This window comes from Anabrus simplex, chromosome 3, assembly GCF_040414725.1.
Source record: "Anabrus simplex isolate iqAnaSimp1 chromosome 3, ASM4041472v1, whole genome shotgun sequence".
NCBI classification, from domain to species: Eukaryota; Metazoa; Arthropoda; class Insecta; order Orthoptera; family Tettigoniidae; genus Anabrus; species Anabrus simplex.
The window spans coordinates 65,796,103-65,817,387 of NC_090267.1; positions in this window are offsets into that span (position 1 = coordinate 65,796,103).

Sequence of the window (21,285 nt, forward strand, 5' to 3'; positions counted from 1 at the left end):
ATTCTTCATGACTCTCCACTCTTCCTCTATAGTGTCTCCTTCAGCCTTTTCATTTAGTCCTTGTGCAACATGTTCCTTGAAACAATCCCTCACACTCTTTTCTTTCAACTAGTCTGGATCCCATCTTTTTGCATTCTTTCCTTTCTTCAATTTCTTCAACTTCAGATGGCATTTCATGACCAACAAGTTATGGTCAGAGTCCACGTCTTCTCCTGGGAAAGTTTTGCAATCCAACATCTGGTTTCTGAATCTATGCCTAATCATAATGAAGTCTATTTGATACCTTCCGGTGTCTCCAGGTCTCGTCCACGCATACAGCCGTCGTTTGTGGTGTTTGAACCAAGTATTGGCAAGGACTAAATTATGATCAGTGCAGAATTCAACCAGCCGACTTCCTCTTTCGTTCCTTTGTCCCAATCCAAATTCTCCTACTGTATTACCTTCTCATCCTTGGCCTACCACTGCATTCCAGTCTCCCATCACAATTAGATTCTCGTCACCTTTTACATATTGTATTAAATCTTCTATCTCCTCATATATTCTTTCGATTTCTTCATCATCCGCTGAACTAGTAGGCATATAGACCTGCACTATTGTGGTGGGCATTGGTTTGGTGTCTATCTTGACGTCAATAATTCTTTCACTATGCTGGTCGTAGTAGCTTACCCGCTGCCCTATTTTCTTATTCATTATTAAACCAACTCCTGCATTTCCCCTGTTTGATTTTGTGTTGATAATTCGGTAGTCGCCTGACCAAAAATCTTGTTCTTCCTGCCAACGTACTTCACTTATACCAACTACATCTAACTTTAGCCTATCCATCTCCCTTTTCAGGTTCTCTAACCTACCACAACGATTCAAACTTCTAACATTCCGCGCTCCGACTCGCAGAATGTCAGTATCCATCTTCCTGATGATCGCCCCCTCTCGTGTAGTCCCCACCCGGAGATCCGAATGGGGGACTAATTTACCTCCGGAATATTTTACCCGGGAGGAAGCCATCATCAGTACATCATTCATACAGAGAGAGCTGCATGTTCTCGGGAGTTAGTTACGGCTGTAGTTTCCCGTTGCTTTCAGCCGTGTAGCAGTATCAACACAGCTAAGCCATGTTGAGTATTATTACAAGGCCGTATCAGTCAATTATCTAGACTGCCGCCCTTGCAACTATCGAAAGGCTGCTACCCCCCTTTCGATGAACCATTCGTTAGTCTGGTCTCTCAACAGATACCTATCCAATATAGTTGCACCTGCAGCTCGGCTATCTGCTTCATTGGGACACGCAAGCCTCCCCACCGCGGCAAGGTCACATGGTTCGCAGAGGAGGTTCATTTTCATATGCTTGTAATAATCGTGGTCGCCACGACATTCACATAATTTGATTGCCCACCCGAATTAATTGTATATATATATATATGTATCATGTATCATATGTAATTTTATTCATTATTAACGTCCATCATCATCATTTTTGTAATTGTACGTAAGAACGAGATATCATTTTTAATTGTAATATATTCGAATATTCCGTGGTAATGTCAATTCAGGTCTTGTGCTAACAGGCTACTTGTATCTCGCAATAGTCCAGGAAGGTTAATTTTGGATGGTTCTTGGAAACGTACGCAACAGCAAGAGGAGGATACCTAATTTCGTTGTTGCGACTCTAAATTACCCCATATCAGGAGGGCTTTTTCTGTCAAGGACAGACACTTCATCTATATATCGACAGGGTAGTGACGTATATCGGCTCTCATTGGAAAGAGATGTCATGTGACACCAAGGGAGGAAGTGGGAATCTGAAGAGGATTTATATAGATCTACACGGCGTGGTGAAGACCATTTGGGATTCTTCATTCTGTATTCTGAATTCTGCATCCAGCTTTCTTGAGTCTCCATTATCAGGTAGTCCACGGGCTCTTAGAGTCACTCTGCTTTCTGAGTGCATCGCTTACGATGTGCTTATATACTCCACATTTCTTACTGGCTCTATGAGACTTACGCAGATTATTTAGAAAGACAAGTTCGTATAATATAGAAGGACTGGATGTTTCCCGTTCTCTCTATTCAATTAATTCCGATGTGGAATTTCACATTGTAAGGCTGGTACTATGGTTTTGGTACTCAGCAAAATATGGAGTGATAGATTCAGTGTGGAATCCATTCCATGAAGCAGATGACGAGGATGATGCTGGTGGAAGAGGGACGACAACTCTCAACCACGGAAGCAGACGACGAAAAGATCAACCTACGGTAAGCATTAGTAATCCCTGTTAACGCAAGTCCGCGCGTGTAGTAATGAATTGTAATCTCAGTCAGTAATTTTTAATTTTGGTAAAAACTCGGTTTTACGTAATTTCATCTTTTTTTTAAATAAAACTTGTTTCTTTTTACGTCGTTAAATAATTGACTTTTTAATAGGTTCCCTATGTTTTCCCAAATGGTATTTAATGGTTAGTATCCCTATACCTCACGACCGAGATAGTCTCATTAAATTATCTTCAGTACTTTTTATATCTAAATTCGGTTTCAAATTACATTTAATTTCGAAGCCTGGCGTCCAGCGTGCAAATGTTTTTAATTATCTATATTGGGTGTTTGATCCGTTACAGGCTTACGTGTAAAGGAAAATGAACCGTATATATAGTACACTCTAGAAGGGTGTAAATAAGTCATGCAAACATAAATTCCTACAAGTCGATAAGGTAAGGTTCGTTCTTCTTTACACAAATGGTTAGGAAAATGAACACAACGGAAATTGTTCTGATGGACTGCATATCCATATGTGTCTGGGAGGTGTGACCAGTCTTAAGGAAATCTAATGGGTAGGAAGAGTATTTTCGGATGCGTGGTATTGTTTGTTAACTCGCGATATACGCTTTTATAGTTCAGAGAATTACTTCGTTGATAATATTGATTGGGTTATTCGTTATGGGTTCCAGTTATCACATCTTACCCCTTCCAGCGTGAGCATTTGCTGCACGGAGCTGCAACATCCCAGATGACAGAGCTCTTCGATTTATAACAATGGTCAAATTCTTTAACCAAGATTGAGAGTCAAACAGTGAATTTTAACATGTTATAGCAACAAATTATAAAACACTTCCCCCTGTGGGTGGGGCCAGTAGAACAACACCCAAGGTATCCCCTGCCTGTCGTAAGAGGAGACTGAAAAGGGCCCCAGGGGCTCTGAACTATGGGGTGTGAGTTGGCGACCACGAAACCCTTAGCTGAGTCCTGGCATTGCTTCTACTTACGTGTGCCAGTCTCCTCACTTTCATCTACCCTACCCGTCCGAGGCTGAATAGTCAGCGTACTGGCCTTCGGTTCGGAGGGTCCCGGGCTCGATTCCTGGCCGGGTCGGGAATTTAAATCTTCATTGGTTAATTCCGATGGTCCGGGGACTGGGTATTTGTGCTGTCCCCAATATCCCTGTAACTCACACACCACACATAACACTATCCTCCAACACAATAACACGCAGTTACCTACACAATGCAGATGCCGCCCCCTCTCATCGGAGGGTCTGCCTTATAAGGGCTGCACTCGGCTAGAAATAGCCACATGAAATTATTATCTATCCTATCCGACCTCTATTGGTCAACTCTTGTTTTTCTGACCCGGACGGCATTAGAGCACACGCAACCTAGGGAGCCTTTCATTTCCATGCCCTTCGTGGCCCTTGTTTTCCTTTGTCCGAAATCTTCATTTTTTGAAGCTTCGGACCCCTTCCATTCTTTCTCTCTGATTAGTGTTATATAGAGGATGATAGCCTAGTTATACTTCCTCTTGAAACTATAATCACCACCACCACCACCACCACCACCATAATCCACATATGCAACAATAAACGTTCACTTATTATATAACAAAATATCAAAAGAAATTCACTCTATGAACGTAATAATTTTGGTCTCACGCAAGCACTATTAGCTCGTATATATGTTGGTATATCTTTGTGAGGTTTGTTTATATTCCTAATTATTGCTATCTGTTCATCCGTGAATACAACCTTGTTTCGTTAGTATAAGTAAAATTCAGTTCTTAGAACGTGTATAATTACTTTTATTAATTTTATTCTCAAACAGAGATACGGGTAGCATGAAATGATAAATAAATTATTCTACTTACGAGCATAATTCTTTTGTTCTTTCTAGAGTATAACGTCGCTCTAACACATTGGAGGATTTCGACGACGGAAGGATATAAAACCTAGAAGCAGGAAGGTTGTGACGTGGCCTTAATTAAGGTGCAGCCAGCCAGCATTTGCCTGGTGTGAAAATGAGAAATAACGAAAATACATCTCGAGGGCTGCCGGCGATGGGATTCGTACCCACCATCTCCCTAATGCAAGCTAACAGCTACCCGACCCTAACCGTACGGCTAACTAGCTCCGTCTACTTCTAAATGTTGTTATTCTTTGGATTTGAAACGTGGTGGGGTATGGAGTTTATCAAATTTTATAAAGCGAAGTTAACTCCGTGATTTCGTACCGACAAACCTTCAAGCCACAAATCGCATTAACTTCACGTTACCGTTTTAACAGTAAACTAAAAAGCCACATATTAAACAGGGGATTCCCGGTGATCTAGCGTAGGGACCCGTGATTTTGTGTAACCAACACTACCTACTGACCTGCGTTACTGCATAGTGAATAAGAATAACTGACGGGAATTAGAGTACAGTTCTATGCAGAATTTCCACCGAGGACAAACATTTAGTGCTCCCATTTGAATTTTGAATCTGCATGAAGTATAGCTTTATTCTACTCTATTAGAGGATAATAGCCTGACTACGGTAGAAATTTGAGCTAACTGAAAGATACTGCCAGGCAGCAAATATATTTATTTTTGTACCCACACATTCAATGAAAATGAGAATCCACAGAATATTTCCAGTCATTCTACCGAATCAGAGTTGGAATGAGTGAAGCCCCCATCTAGCGGCGTGGATTGGAATTGTGCCAGCTGTCAAAGCCTGTCGCACTCCTCTGGGGCAATGATTAATGACTGACGGATGACAAGAAACGATATTGGAGAGTGTTGTTGAAATGAAACATGACAGGGAAAACCCCGGAGAAAAACCTGTTCCGCCTCCGCTTTGTCCAGCACAAATCTCACATATGTGACCTGGGTTTGAACCACGGAACCCAGCGGTGAGAGGCCGGCGCGCTGCCGCCTGAGCCACGGAGGCTCCACACATTCAATAATAATAATAATAATAATAATAATAATAATAATAATAATAATAATAATAATAATAATAATAATAATAATAATCTACAGTCACAAAAGCACCCTCCATGAAATCACGAAATTTGAGCGTATGATGGAAACAATGTGCCTACCTCATTATAATTGTCCCACATTCGGACCTGCAGGTCGCCCATGTACGTCATATAGGAAGACTACACCTGCCGAGCCAAACATGTCCTCGCACAGTCCCGGTATTAAACACCATGTTTTTGTTGTTTTTTTTTTTTTGTTCTGGTTGTTGTTTGAGTCATCAGTCTATAGACTACCTTGATAGAGCTCTCCATGCCACCATGTGATTATCTTCTCATTTCTATGTAAATACTACATCGTACATCTGGTCTAATCTGCTTGCCATATTCATACCTTGATCTACCACTACAATTCTTATTGCTTATACTTCCCTCAAAGATCAACTCAACAAGTCCTGGGTGTCTTAAGATGTGTCCTAACACTCTTTCTCTTCTCCTCGTCAAATTTAGACAAACTGATCTCCTCCCACCAATTCTATTATCTTTTCATTCGTGATTTGATCTGCCCACCTCACCTTCAAGTATACTTCTATAACAACACATTTTAAACGATTCTACTCTATTTTTGAGCTATTTATCGTCAATGTTTAACTTCCGTAAAATGTCACGCTCCAACCGAAAGTCTCAAGAAGTATTTTTATTTTCTATATCAATGTTCGAAGGAAGCAAAATTCATACGGTAAATAAATATAAACATATGTAAATAAACACATACATCATTGTGATATACTTCACTTGGTGGACATAAAATGAAGACCTCCAAGTATAAACAGCTGTTTCGAGCAGTCCCGTTGACTTCACCTAGATTTCCACGAATTGGTCGATATTAATTTTATCATAAAAGCAATCTGTATGTTAATGCGTCTGCCTGCTACTACATAGTTGAACGCCATATGGTTGAAGCAACAGGTACTGGGACCTCGTTGGGCAGGAGGAGTCCGTTGAAGGGAGCTTTTGTGAAACAAGACTTCGAGCAGACATCATTCAGCTCTTAAAAGCAGTGGCGGTGTGGGATCTGTTCCACGCTGAGGGATGGATTCTATAACCCTCATAAGGCTTCGGCCACAGTGCAGGCGGCGAGCGGAGCGTTGCGTTGTGTGGCGGCAAAGATGAGACTCAAACCTGCGTTAGCAAATGCTTGTGGCCATAGTGCCAGCGGCGCGTCATTTTGGAGGGGAAGTTGGCTCAAGGACAACGCTGCCTGCCGCCAGCCGCTCACTCCTGTTTGAGATTTCAGCTGCGCCGCTCGCAATGACTGTTCGTGAGTTAACAAGAGAGGAGATGAAAGTGCTAATTTCTGAAGTTCAAACCTGAACTTTCCTATGGAACGACAGAGAGAAGAACGTCGAAAACCTAATAGTGACAAGGGAAGCCTGGAAAGAGATCTTAAATATACCAGATAAATACAGTTAAAAGTCAATCATGGTTATGGACATAAACATGATTGTCTTTAATGCATATTATTATTATTATTATTATTATTATTATTATTATTATTATTATTATTATTATTATTATTATTATTATTATTGTACGCCCTATCATTATTGTTTAATTAATATTATTGTCCTTCATAATATATTGACGATATGAAAACATGTGTTCGTCATTACATCGGACTTTTATGGGTCTCTGGAAGTTGGTGACTTGCTTCTCCAGTCGCGCCTTAAGTTTCAGAAAAAAGTCAAAAGTTTGAATGGACATAAAAGTATATTTGAAAAATCTTACCAGGAAATCAATTCAGTTCTCCATATAAATTGTGAAACTCCCCATGCATTTTACGTTATTTATTTACTGGATGATTATGAAATTCTCTCCTAGTCCTGCGTCGAATTCTTCAGTTTAGATTTAAAACAATTCTACAAGCAGAGAAAAACGAGAAACCTTTGAAACTGCCATTATCTAATCACATCGTTCAGGGGAGATGCCGCGCTGCTTACTGACTCTCGCTAGATGTCCACACAGGCGCTCTCTCCTCCCCAATCTTCAACTTTTCGATAGCGGCAACGCTCCGCTCACCGCCTGCACTGTGGCCGAAGCCTAACGGTTCCCCAGCTCTAGCAGGAGATGGCTACACTTGTTATCACAGCAAAGCTGCTGTGCCAAAACCGCGAATGTCACTATGCTCTTCCTGTCCATTATTTTCCTGAAGACTGGTCACGTCTCCCAGCCATATATGGATACGCAGTCCATCAGAGCAATGTTCGTTCTGTTGTATACGGGTAAACGAAAATGAGCCTTAAATGCATTATACTGTAGGAGTGCGTAAATACGTCATTCGAACATATCTCCGCTGCCGGGACAAAACCTCCTATGTGAAATATTTTAGCTTAGAACTTTGGCCGGCAAGGTTCTGCCATCTAAGGTGCAATATTGTGTGAAAACTGTCAAGGCATTCTCGCTCTTCATAATCTATGTGCTGCGGGTCAGTATATCTTCAAATATATTATCACATAGGAGGTTTTGGCCTGGCAACGACGATATATTCCTACACCGCGGTACAGTTAGGTTTAATGTCCTTCACACATTGACATACGAAAATGAACACAACGAAAATTGTTCTGATGAACTTAATATCCGTGTGTGGCTGGGAGGCGTGACCATTCTTGAGGAAAATAATGGACAGAAAGAGCATTGCGACTTTCGCTGTTTTCTCACAGCAGTGGCGATATAAGTTACACAGAACAAATGCACTTAGTAACTTCCACATTAAAACAGAGAAATGCACTAGCAAATAGCGACAGCGTGAATGCGCATGACCTGCATCAGAACTATTTTGTACCGGGCGAGTTGGCCGTGCGGTTAGAGGCGCGCGGCTGTGAGCTTGCATCCGGGAGATAGTGGGTTCGAATCCCACTGTCGGCAGCCCTGAAGATGGTTTTCCGTGGTTTCCCATTTTCACACCCACACCAGGCAAATGCTGGGGCTGTACTTTAATTGAAGCCATGGCCGCTTCCTTCCAACTCCTAGACCTTTCCTTTCCCATCGTCGCCATAAGACCTATCTGTGTCGGTGCGACGTAAAGCCTCTAGCAAAACAAGAACTATTTTGTCGCTTGAGATGGCCTATACTGGATCAAAGCTTGGAAATATGAAGTCATTCAAAGTAAGAAAACTAAATGTCGTGTTTCGCTCTACTGTACATACAAAGATCTGTAACGATTTTGATAAGAGATAAAACCAGTTCAGGGGTTGATTTCTTAATCGAGAAGTGGAAGTACTTTCATCCAAGAAAATATTTTCGATCACTTGTTCGAGAGCGGACTGGCTCAGAGCTGAAGTATGAACGTCTCTTCCTGTTCGCTTATCCAATAATCTGATTTCAGGGTCAGAATTCAGTTCAGTGAGCCGCGAGATCCAATATATCGACGGTGCGCAAGCAATACCTCGTATCTCACAATGCTCTTCCTATCCATTATTTTACTTATGACTGGTCACGCCTTCCAGATACACATGGATATGCAGTCCATAAGAACAGCGTACGTTGTGTTCATTTCCCTTTTTCTAGTGTGTAAAGGAAAAAGAACCTACGCATTGTACTGTAGAAGTGCGTAAATACTTGATGAAAATATACACTCCCTCACTATGGTGCAATAAGGTTCATTTTATTTACATACCGGCATATGAAAATGAAAGCTACAAACATTGTTCTGAAGGAATGCATATCCATGTGTGGCTGGGTGGCGTGACCTGTCTTAAGGAAAATAATGGATAGGAAGAGAACTGAGGTATACGAGTTATTGCTCGCGCACCGTCAATGTGTCTGTCTGTCTGTCTGTCTGTCTGTCTGTCTGTCTGTCTGTCTGTCTGTCTGTCTGTCTGTCTGTCTGTCTGTCTGTCTGTCTGTCTGTCTGTCTGTCTGTCTGTCTGTCTGTCTGTCTGTCTGTCTGTCTGTCTGTCGGTTTAGAGTCATCAATTTCTGGACATCACTGTAACCATGAAACTAGTGTTCGCCTACGTGTACTAGGTCAGTAGCGTCATCTTCTCACTATACGCTTTCTTCCTGTAAAAATCTTGAAAATATCTTCCTACTCCTCAGTCCATACATCTAGCACAATTATTACCCTTTTTGCAGCTTTCACTCTTCACTCTTTTGTTTATATCCATTTATTCTAGGTGATTAAGTGTTAGTGTACATGCCATTAGCTTTTAATTGCATTTGTCGAGAAGCAGCATTGGATTCAGGGAAGCATTTAAAGTTAAAATTGCTTGATGATGATGATGATGATGATGATGATCCTTATTGTTTTAAGGGGCCTAACATCGAAGGTCATCGGCCCGAAAGTTAAAATTAATCCTTGAACTGACCGGGAAAAGAACACAGGGCCTTAAAATAAGAGAGAGAAAGAGAGAGAAAGAGAGAGAGAACAGGACTGGCTAATATTTTTTTTGGTTCATTTTGGCCTACTTGGGACCACAGGGCTCGTCGTAACTCTTAGCTAAGGCCTTCTGCTTTTTCTTGGCCAAGTATGCTTTAATTTTCTGGCTGTGTGCCTGCTTACTTCCATCCGTCCACTCAGGTCTGATGGTCCCCATACTCTTTTTGCTCGTAAGGGAAATTAGGAACACTCCCTGCAGGATGACCTGTGGGTACTGAGACCCGTTCTCTATGGTCTTTTTTTTTTTGCTAGGGGCTTTACGTCGCACCGACACAGATAGGTCTTATGGCGACGATGGGATAGGAAAGGCCTAGGAGTTGGAAGGAAGCTGCCGTGGCCTTAATTAAGGTACAGCCCCAGCATTTGCCTGGTGTGAAAGTGGGAAACCATGGAAAACCATCTTCAGGGCTGTCGATAGTGGGATTCGAACCTACTATCTCCCGGATGCAAGCTCACAGCCGCGCGCCTCTACGCGCACAGCCAACTCGCCCGGTCTCTATGGTCTCTAATTTGATCTGTAGTTCTTCTAGGTCTGATTATACTGAGGTGATCCATTTGGTCATTTTGGTCCATTTTGTCACTGTGAGGATTCTGTTGGGGAGCCTGCAGGGTTTCAGGCGGCTCATGTGTTAATAACAATATTAATTAGATTAGTATTATATTTAGGATATCTAGAATGTCTTCCATTTCTTTATATTATCATGAATTGTGAAGAGAGACTTTCCCCTTTGTGAATATACGCGTTTGTATTTCGATTTATGTGAACTCCTTTTCACTGTGAATGGACTGAAAGGATGCATCATCCGTACCCTTGCATGTCGTAATTGTCCACCAAAAGGAGAACAACCAAAGAATCTGCACTCGTACTCCCGTCTCCTAAGCCCAAACATATATAAATAATTCTATGCGTTTCCACGCAGGGATAAATATGCGAAGTTATCTCGTCGAGTAGACTCAAATGACACCTCATTCATCTCTTCGCAATATCTACACACTGATCTGCAACGAGCGTTAATATACTTTAGACTGCCGAAAATGTACCCTAATTTGGCTGCCATATTGTGGTGGCGTCATGCACATTAGGTCAACTACTGTGTTCACGTCTTGTGCCTTCATACGTCTAATTTTACATAATACAGAAACCATTTCCTTGTGTGTAACACATTCCTATCTATAATGTTTTGAAATTTTTCATGAAAACGTTTCGCAGATGAATCAGTTGTGACGTCAACCCGAAATTGAAAGACGTTCCACTTCAAAACGGATGTGCGTATTCTTTGAATAATGACGTTATTAGAGAAAGAAAGCGGAGGGCAATGAAAGGGTATGAAATTTAAAGGTTTCCATAGGCCTTGAAAAATCTGTTGGAATCAAAATAGGAAAGAGATCTGAGAACGGAAGGGGAAATAGGAAAGCTAAAAGCAAAGACCCTAGTTATAGTGACTATAAACAATTTTGGACTATAGTAGGACATCAGGTTCTCAATTTTAGGCAGTTGAGAGTTACGCTATTTTAAACGCCTCGCACGACCTCTATTTCCTACACCTGTATGTCAATGCGGGATAATGCAGGACTAGAATAGATAAAAGTTCCATTGAACAAGGCAAGGATATCTCCTCAGATATCTATCACAATTATTACCATTTTTACTGCTTTTATTCTTCACTCTTTTCTTTATATCCATTTATTCTACGTGATTAAGTGTTAGTGTGCATGCCATTAGTTTTGTATTGGGTTTGGTAAGCTTTGTTGAGAGGCAGGATTAGATTCAGGGAAGCAATTAAAGTTAAAATTAATCCTTGAACTGATCGGAATAAGAACCCAGGTACTTGGAATAAGAGAGACACCAAAGCACTTAAAGTACTTAAATGATCATTGTCTAGTATTTTAAGAGAGTGGTGTCTACGAATTCAATTCCTCGGTGTTTTGTGTACTAGATCAATATTTCCTGAGTAAGTTGATCGAACAAAATTTCTTCACTACGTCGCGTTATTTTGTTAATATTATTCAACAGTGGTAGTCATATATAGCAGTTTTACACTCAAGAACTTACATAGTAGAAGAGAAAAGAGGTGGAAACCTCACCCAGAGAAATGTGAGCTAGAGCATTCAAACCCACTCCCAATTAACTTAGAGAAATCATGTCTAAATTAACAAATTTCGAAGTACATTTCACATATTCGTGGACTTTTGTTGTAAGTAGCGAAGTGCTATCTACTAGGTTTTAACGAAAGTGCCAAAATAAATAAACACTCTTCATAGCGAATAAATTCAAGAATGATGAAACTGATCATTTCGCTTTTATGAGTATTGTACTGTGTGTACATGCTTTCTGTATATGAGATAATTATCTTAAGTACATCCCCTACTAAAAAAGATTATAACAATTGTGTTCATTGTTTATTCCTTTGGAGTTCGAACCTCACTGTCGACAGCCCTGAAGATGATTTTCCGTGGTTTCCCATTTCCACACCAGGCAAATGCTGGGGCTGTACCTTAATTAAGGCCACGGCCGCTTCATTTCCATTCGTAGGCCTTTCCTGCCCCATCGTCGCCATAAGACCTATCCGTGTCGGTGCGACGTAAAGCCACTAGCAACAAATATTCCTTTGGAGGTACGACCCTTCTGAAATCTGTACTCTCTGTAGCCTATTTAGACACCATTTAAGAGAACTGGCATGGTTTCAGTTGAGAAAACCTTAAATTTCTGTCTAAGTGAAGCAAACGTGTCAGGAATTATGTCATATCTTTTTAAAAATTTGTCCATTTTCAAAATATCTCAGGTGCTACAGTTTTCCACGTATTAATTTCAAACTTATTAGTAAGTGAAATTGAAAATTCACAGCCTGTTTCCAGTTTCAGTTGGGTCAGAAATGGAATGTATGAATCCTCCATCTAGCGGCGAGAATAATAACTGTGCTGGCCTGCTGCACTCCATTTGGGCAATAATTAACGTCTGACAGATGAAAATTGAAATGATATTGGAGTTTTGCTGGAATTAAATATGACAAGGAAAATCTGGAGTACGCGAAGAAATGCTTGTGTCGCCTCCGCTTGGTCCAGCACAAATCTCACATGAACTGACCGGGATTTGAACTACGGAACCCAGTAGTGAGAGGCCGGCGCGCTTTCGTCAGAGTCACGGAGGCTACAGTTAGTACAATTAAAGGAATATATTATAGCAGCGTTTCTAGCTCGGTGTAATTCTTATATCGTCCCTACAACAAAACCTCGTATCTCACAATGTTCTTCCTATCCATTACTCTCCCCAAGTCAGGCCCATGGCTAAATGGTTAGCGTGCTGGTCTTTGGTTACAGGGGTTCCGGGTTCGATTCCCGACAGGATCTAGAATTTTAACCATCATTGGTTAATTTCGCTGACTCGAGGGCTGGGTTCATGTCATGTCCGACTCGTTGGCCGAATTGTCAGCGTACTGGCCTTCGGTTCAGAGGGTCTCGGGTTCGATTCCCGGCCGGGTCGGGGATTTTAACCTTAATTGGTTAATTCCAATGGTCCGGGGGCTGGGTGTTTGTGCTGTCCCCAACATCCCTGCAACTCACACACCTCACATAACACTATCCTCCACCACAATAACACGCAGTTACCTACAAATGGCAGATGCCGCCCACCCTCATCGGAGGGTCTGCCTTACAAGGGCTGCACTCGGCTAGAAATAGTCACACAAAATTATTATTATTATCATCATGTCATCCTCATCACGCTGCGCAGGCCGCCTACGGGCGTTAAATCGAACGACCTGCACCTGACGAGCCGAACTTTTCTTCGGACACTCCCGCCACTAAAAGCCATACGACATTTCATTTCATTTCATTTCACTCTCCCTAAGACTGGTCTCGCCTCCCAGCCACATATGGATGTGCAGTCCATCAGAACAATATTTGTTGTGTTCATTTTCCTATGCGAGTTAGTAAACGAAAATGAACTTTACCGTACCGTACCCTAGGCATGTATGTTTACGTGCGTATTTACGCACTATTGCAGTATAATGTACTTAAGGTTCATTTTCGTCCGGCTAGGGATACATTTCACTTTCAAACGATTACGCAGGAGAACTACAGGTTGGCAAGTGCTATTAATACCGTAACACACATCATTTATCATTGAATGGTCATCGCAACTTATTGTCACACAGTCAGTTGCTGACAGAACAAAAAGTTCGCACTTATCCTTAGGTAAATGTTAATGATCATTTCATTCTTCAATAAAATATATTGTAAAGGACTTGGGTAAGTCCACCACATCACTCAGTTCAGTGATTTCGAGATGATATATCTGCATAAATCCATATTCGTCTACAAGAAGCAAAATAGACGAACACCAAGAGCTATGTAACACTTTTATTTATAGACACCACATTTGTATAGAATTTTCAAACTGGAATAGAACACTCACTGCACATAGAATTCTCTGAGGAAGATATTATTTTACCGATCTACGTATAAAATTTCAAGCTACATTCACATCAGAAAGAGAATCCTCTCAACAACTATTGCTGAATACCAAATTTTGCAGTAAAAGTAACCCGTGACTTAAAGTCGCAGTTACATTAGACAAAAGTGTTTTTAAATAAATTCACTTTCGTTTCATTTTTATTTGGTTTGCATCCTACTATTTACGAAGTTAAGCCATTATTGTAGAATTTAACTTGCGAGCACAGAATTTAAGTGAATGAGCGTTAGATGGCTATTTGTGTGTATGTAAAGGCCGAAGGTTGTACGTTCTATAGTATTTTTAAACGTATTTCTGAATGAAAACAACAATTTTATTTTTCATTTTCTTTGAGTAGCAATTGAAAATTTCTAAAAATGATAAGAAATTACAGAGGTAGGTGTAGACTGAAATGTATCGGGCAACTCATAGAGGAGTTGGGCAGCCAATCCTACGTGGAGATTAGGAGACTCCTGGAGAACTGCTGCTAACCAATCTCCAGGTTTACAAACTTAGAAGTAGCAGTAGAAGGAGAAGAAGAAGAAGAAGAAGAAGAAGAAGAACTATCATGCTTTCTTACCATGGTAACATTTGCGAATTTCTCATAACGGGCTAGTACGTTAATATATTGACTGTTCCCGTAAATAACACACTTTCTTACATAGAGAGAGTCTTCTAAGTAAAGTTTACGATTCAAACTACTTCTGCGGCTTTCAGAAACATTGAGGTGCCGGTAATTTATCCCACAAGTGTTCCTTTCGTGACAGTGAATCTACCGATATGAGCGCGTCGTGTTAGAATACTTTCACGTACCACGTTTGGATCGAGGATCGAACCAACCTACACGAGGACTGAAGGCCAGTGTTCTTGGGTGTGAGCAATTGAGTCTCACCAAGTTCACTCGTAAATTTTATAATCGCTCCGTATTCATACATAATGCGCACAATATATGCTATATTCGTGTACTTACATATAACTATACAAGCAACATATCAGGCAGGGATACGAACAAGAAAGTTCAGAACACCTCTAGCTCAATTGTGGATTTAAAACTCTGTATTTTCCCAAGCTTGGTGAACTATCCGCCAGTGAAGGATTATTGAAAAACTTAAAATTCATAACGCTATCACTAGAAGCTGATTAGATACAAAAACTGGAGTCCAGATCAATGGGGCTGATGATCACAACATTTTTTACTTATAAAACAATCACGACTTCTACCATTATTACCACCAGTTAACACGTTAACGTGACGATAGAATATTTTTGTGTCAGTGATGTTCTCCGCTGATTGGTCAAAAAGTAGAAATCCGAATTCGTGAATAAGTCTCTTTTCTGATCTCGTAGGGTAAACGTTTATCAGATACTAATTTTGGAATGTACATTTCATATAACTTTTGCTTTGTACACTTTTCACATAGAACTAATATTTCCGAATTTATTTGAAAGCTTATGAATGTAATAATTACATATATCTCCTTTATTGTTCCTTATAAACTAAAATTGCAAATCTAACAGATTAGAAGTCATAACACAGCATTTTATGTATAGTTTATTGATCGAACAGTCATATTTGAAAGAAATGAATATAATTCCAAAGAGGTTGATGCAGAAAGGCACTAAGAGCGCTAATTTCGTGACTTAGAACACAACTACAAAATTAATTACAGAATAGTTATTGATATGTTGTTTGGTGCACGTAGAACAATCACAATTTCCTCCACGAATATTCTGAAATGGTTTCTACACTCTACGAATGTTCTAGAAGGTATGTCAATTGCGGTTTTGAGAGATTCCCTCCAAATTGCACAAAATCATCTCTATAAATTAAAGTACTGTATTTGCCATTGACATAAATAGAATTAAACTGAGGGTAGCTGCGCAAAAATAATTAATATTCCAATGAAAACTAATGAAACTGAATTTCTATTTTCTTCATAGATTCATAAGTAGGATGAATATTTTTGGATCCCCTAGTATTAAGACATCTCACTCTTTTTAACGACGAAATTTCGATATTTGCAGTTCTGCCACTACTCACCCCCACCCCCACAAATATCGCTACGCCACTGTATGATAATAAAATTATATGCAATCCACTGTTCACCCCAGCAATCCCTAAACTTAAATACCTAATTTCCAGATATTATGTGTTCCCGTTTATCCGTTATGTCGTAACAAGCAAACATATAAAAATTGAACTATACTTACTTTCAAATTTTGCGTACCTAATCCGAGAAACACGCCTAAGATTGGAGCACAATTTTGAACTATACAGACTAAATTACAATGTTGTTCATACGGATTGCATACAACCTTACGTAAATTGTAATTACAATGTTGTTTCGTGTTGTTTCATTATTATTATTATTATTATTATTATTATTATTATTATTATTATTATTATTATTATTATTATTTCACTTAAGTTCTCAGCTGAGAGATCAGCATTATTGCATTAGTTAAAGTGCATCCATTCGTTTAGAAAGGAGACAGGCCGCAGGTGCATCTCCTTTGTGTTCCACACACAAAGAACCGGGGTCCAAGTTTTCAAGCAGCAGGACTATCGATTGGCTCTGTTCACCGCGCTCCACTGCAACAGGTGATACATCCAAATGAACAATATTCTCTCCGTACGCTGCAGCAGTCCTCAATAGAGACTCCCACAGTTGTCTTCTGCAGATTCGTTTTAGAAGTCCGAGTATCACATTAAAAAACTGTAATTCCTGTGTGCTTCTAAGCAGTAAAATTGTCCTCTGTTGGGTATAAATGGTCTCATTAAGTAAATATTTACATGAGAGAGAGGACCCGTAATTCTTATCACAGCAAAAATTATTATATTTTATAGTTCTATCTGACATTACCTAATTGTCTTCTAATAGTTTTGCAAATGTCTGTGCCCTGTGTGACCCGTAATTGCAGATAAACAATTTCATTTAATATCTAAGAGTTACCTCTCGTAATTAAACCCCCTTTAAGGTATTCTGGTTGGAAAAGTTCAAAGCTGAAAATCAAGTGGCTGAACGTACATTTTTATAAAGTTAGATGTAATACTGCATTTAATTTCAATTCCCACAAATACATATTCTGGAGTGATATTTGTTCGTATAGAGCAGACAATAAAACAAGGACACTCTCCGACTCATTGGCTGAATTGTCAACGTTGAGACCTTAGGTTCAGAGGATCACGGCATGGTCGGGGATTTTAATCGCGTTTGATTAATTCTTCTGGCTCGGGGACTAGTTGTTTGTGTTCGACCCAACACTCTCCCCTTTATATTCAGACAACACACTACACTACCAGACACCACAGAAGCACGCAATAGTGATTACGTCCCTCCACGTAGAGTTGGCGTCAGGTAGGACATCTGGCCGTAAAACTGGGCCAGATCCACATCTGCGTCACAGTTCAGATCCGCGACCCTAAAATATTTCTGGAATAAATGCAATAGAAATAGAATAATAATAATAAAACATAGAGACTCTATACTGTATATCAACATACTTCCAAAACCTAGGTTTCAGAACTTTCTTTAGCAAGTTCTCTTTCACACAGATTATCATAGTATAATTATGTCGCCGTTAAACTATACAAAATATACCCTTGCATGTTGCCTCTTGTTCGTTATAAAACTCTAGGGTCACAAACCTGACAGCAATTCTGTCATTGGCACAATACTACACAAGCCACGAGTTTATTATTATTATTATTATTATTATTATTATTATTATTATTATTATTATTATTATTATTATTATTATTATTATTATTATTATTATTATTATTATTATTATTATTATTATTATTATTATTATTATTATTATTATTATTATTATTATTATTATTATTATTATTATTATTATAGACTTTCCGCCCGGGAACTCTAGGGGAGTAACATCATTTGAGACATGACATTCACAGTAGGTGATTGTTGATGGTAGTGGGATGATATAAGAATTTGTGTGAGTTCTCTGTTCAAGGAGAGCATGAAGAAGACATTTAATTTGTTTCTCATTTTATTGAGAAAAAGAATCCAAACAATCCGGATGGAATTTTAACACGAGCCGTCCATGAAGTCATTTTCTCCGTGAAGAGTGCTCAATGAAGAAGAGGCATCTCAATACCTGCACACAGGCTAATGACGTTATTGCATACCACTTGACGTTCAAGTTAACATTCTCCTAATACATAACCTTAGTTAAACGTTCAGATAATTCTGTTAATTGCTTGATTGTAACTAATTTTTCCTTCCTAGCAAAATTCTTGAAATTCTGAAGAACATATTGTCGTAGAGTTTTGACCCTGGTAACTTCATAAAGACCTCAGCACCCTCCAGTCCAAGTATAGGGATATTTTAATTACCTTCGTGCTTCAAGTTCTTGACTCTTTTCATACTTAAACTAGACGAGTTTTACTTCAGCTACCCTGGTCTTTAGTAATACAGAAATGAAAAGTAACTGTCCTTGCGCAACCGTAAGTTGACATATTTCAAAAAAGACCGCGATGTGATAAAATTTTAAACGGAGTATGGATTGCATTGAAACTTGTATTTCGATACATTAACGTGAAACATGATCTCATTACACTTCTCAGTAAAATATATTCTATCCATTTCAGTTACCCTTCTTTTTCTCTGTATTTAATTATACTTTCCGATCATTACTTTGCATCACATAAAATAAAAACAATATTTTAGGATTCGTTACCTAATTTACACTATTTTAATTAATGTGTCGCTCCAAAGACAAAATTTAAACCAAGTTGTATCCCGTAAAAAAATGAGAAAATACTTTTTAAATATTCCTTAAATCATTAAGAACATTTCTCACTTGTTTGACAAATTATTGCTGTTAATATTTCACGCCGTACCTAGGAAAAAGTCAAAAAAGAACTGTAAGAAGGAATTTTTTATATATTCCGCCAACCGTAAACTTACCTGTGTCGTCGGAGACGTTGCTAGGTTGGTAGCCCTGCGGCGAAGTGGTCGCTCTCACCACTCCCATCGCGAGCTGACAGCCTTGTGTACGGCGGGTCGCGCACGCACCGGGGGTAAGCCAGTGACACCAGCCCTCAACACGCAGGTCCCAGTGACGTCACCGGCCCAGCCCAACTCGACGCTTCTCGGCTATGATCGGCCTGGATCGAGGGCAATGGCAGTGGGTCTGGGTGAAGGCTGTCCCGGACCAGCACATCGGAGCTGCCCCTAGCGTCAGCAACCAGAGCACCCCAGCGTATATACGTACATGGGGCTTTAACTGAATCTGGCACTGCTTTCTCTTGCCACCTTCTAACCTCGCTTGCTCACTTCTTGGTATCTTCTGATGCCGATTATGTTGATACTAGAAATTCTCAAGATCATGTTATTGCTAATGTTTTAAAGTGGAAGGTTTCTGGTGGCAAGAAGGGGAGAGGTCGATGATAAGGACGTGGCGTTAATTAAGGTACAGCCCCAGGATATGCCTGGCGTACAAATGGGAAATTATGAAACCCAATTAGGGCTGCCAACTATAGGATTTGAAACCGCCAGCTCAAAAATGCAAGGCGCAGCTGCATATCCAGACCGGCGTATCTTATTTGCTTGGTAGACTCGGGAATCATTTATTTTCACGTTTTCCATGGTACTTTTGTTTACTCGACACTCCAGGCCAAACCAAACCAAACGCAAATCCCATGGCACAACAGCCCCGAAGGGACATCCATGGCCTACCAAGTGACCGCTGCTCAGCCTGAAGGTCTGCAGATTACGAGGTGCTGTGTAGTCGGCACGACAAAACCTCAGGGCCGCTAACCGTAGATACCGGTAAAAGTCCCTGATATGGTCGGAAATCGAACCCGGGGTCTCCGCCTAAGAGGCAAGCACGCTACCCATTCACCGCGGGGCGGCCAGTCGACACCTTAGTCCTCTTCTAAATTAGGTTAAGCTGACCAAACTTAAATGGTAAAATTAACCGCACCGATGTGCAATTTTATACGTGTTATTGAGGTATAAGAAGGCTGCACAGTTCTCCATTGAGCTTTCTAAACGGGAAAATTTGTTCTCAGATAAACATGAAACTTACTACTAACTGGATGAATCTATAGTTGGGTCCACGAGAGCTGTAGTTTGAAATTTGTGCGGCGAAAGAAGTAACTAGGAAGTACGCTGCGTTGTCATAGTTACCTGCATCTGCGTCATATCACCCTTTCATACAGCATGAGTGTTTCATGAAATATGTAGGCCTAATGTAATTCAATATCCTTCGATCCCTTCCTAAGCTCGTGCCAATAATTCCAGCATTTAAGACAGAACACGCCATTGCCGATACACATGAGATTCTGAAGATGGTTTTTCTGTGGTTTCCCATTTTCACACCAGGCAAATGCCGGGGCTGTACCTTAATTAAGGCCACGGCCGCTTCCTTCCACTTCCTAGGCCTTTCCTATCCCATCGTTGCCATAAGACATATCTGTGCCGGTGCGACGTAAAGCAAATAGAAAAATTAATAAACATGAGATTTCATAATCAACAACAAAATCTCATGTTTCTGACAATAACCTCAACAAATTCAGCTGTTCAACACAGGATAGAACTGTGCAATTAGCCACTGATTAACTTACAACCAGAAAACTAACAACGAAAATAGTACTCAGAAAATAAGTACGTAAATACATAAAGCAGCAACAACTAGCACAGTACCATCCGAATAATATCACAAAAGCGACTGGGGGCAAGCCAACCTACGTGGCGATAGCTTTCTTAAATGTAGCATCGCTGTTATCGTTGCCATAGCAACAGACTATTTTCGAGCAGTGTTAGTCAAATTTTTCTCGCCGGTGGCGCTAAACGTCAGACTCTAACTACCGTGGGACTTAGTATAGAACAGTCCGTTGTTCGGGTGTTACGACGGCTGCATGGGAAGCATTTCTCAGCATGTTAATTTATGCAACCACCTCAAGTGCACTCCAAATATGCTTTTATAACATTCTTGAAATTTCAGGGAAGAAATTCGCAGCAACTAAAGAAATTTCAGCCTAGAACTATATGGAGAACCAAGCTAAATTAAAATAGAAAGAAGCTACATGATTGGAAATTTGAAGCAGACGTGTATTTTATTTCTCGTAGTGAAAGAAATCAAACATCTGGACATACACAAAGAGTGGACTATCTTCCTCCCAATGGGCGAATGATCCATAAA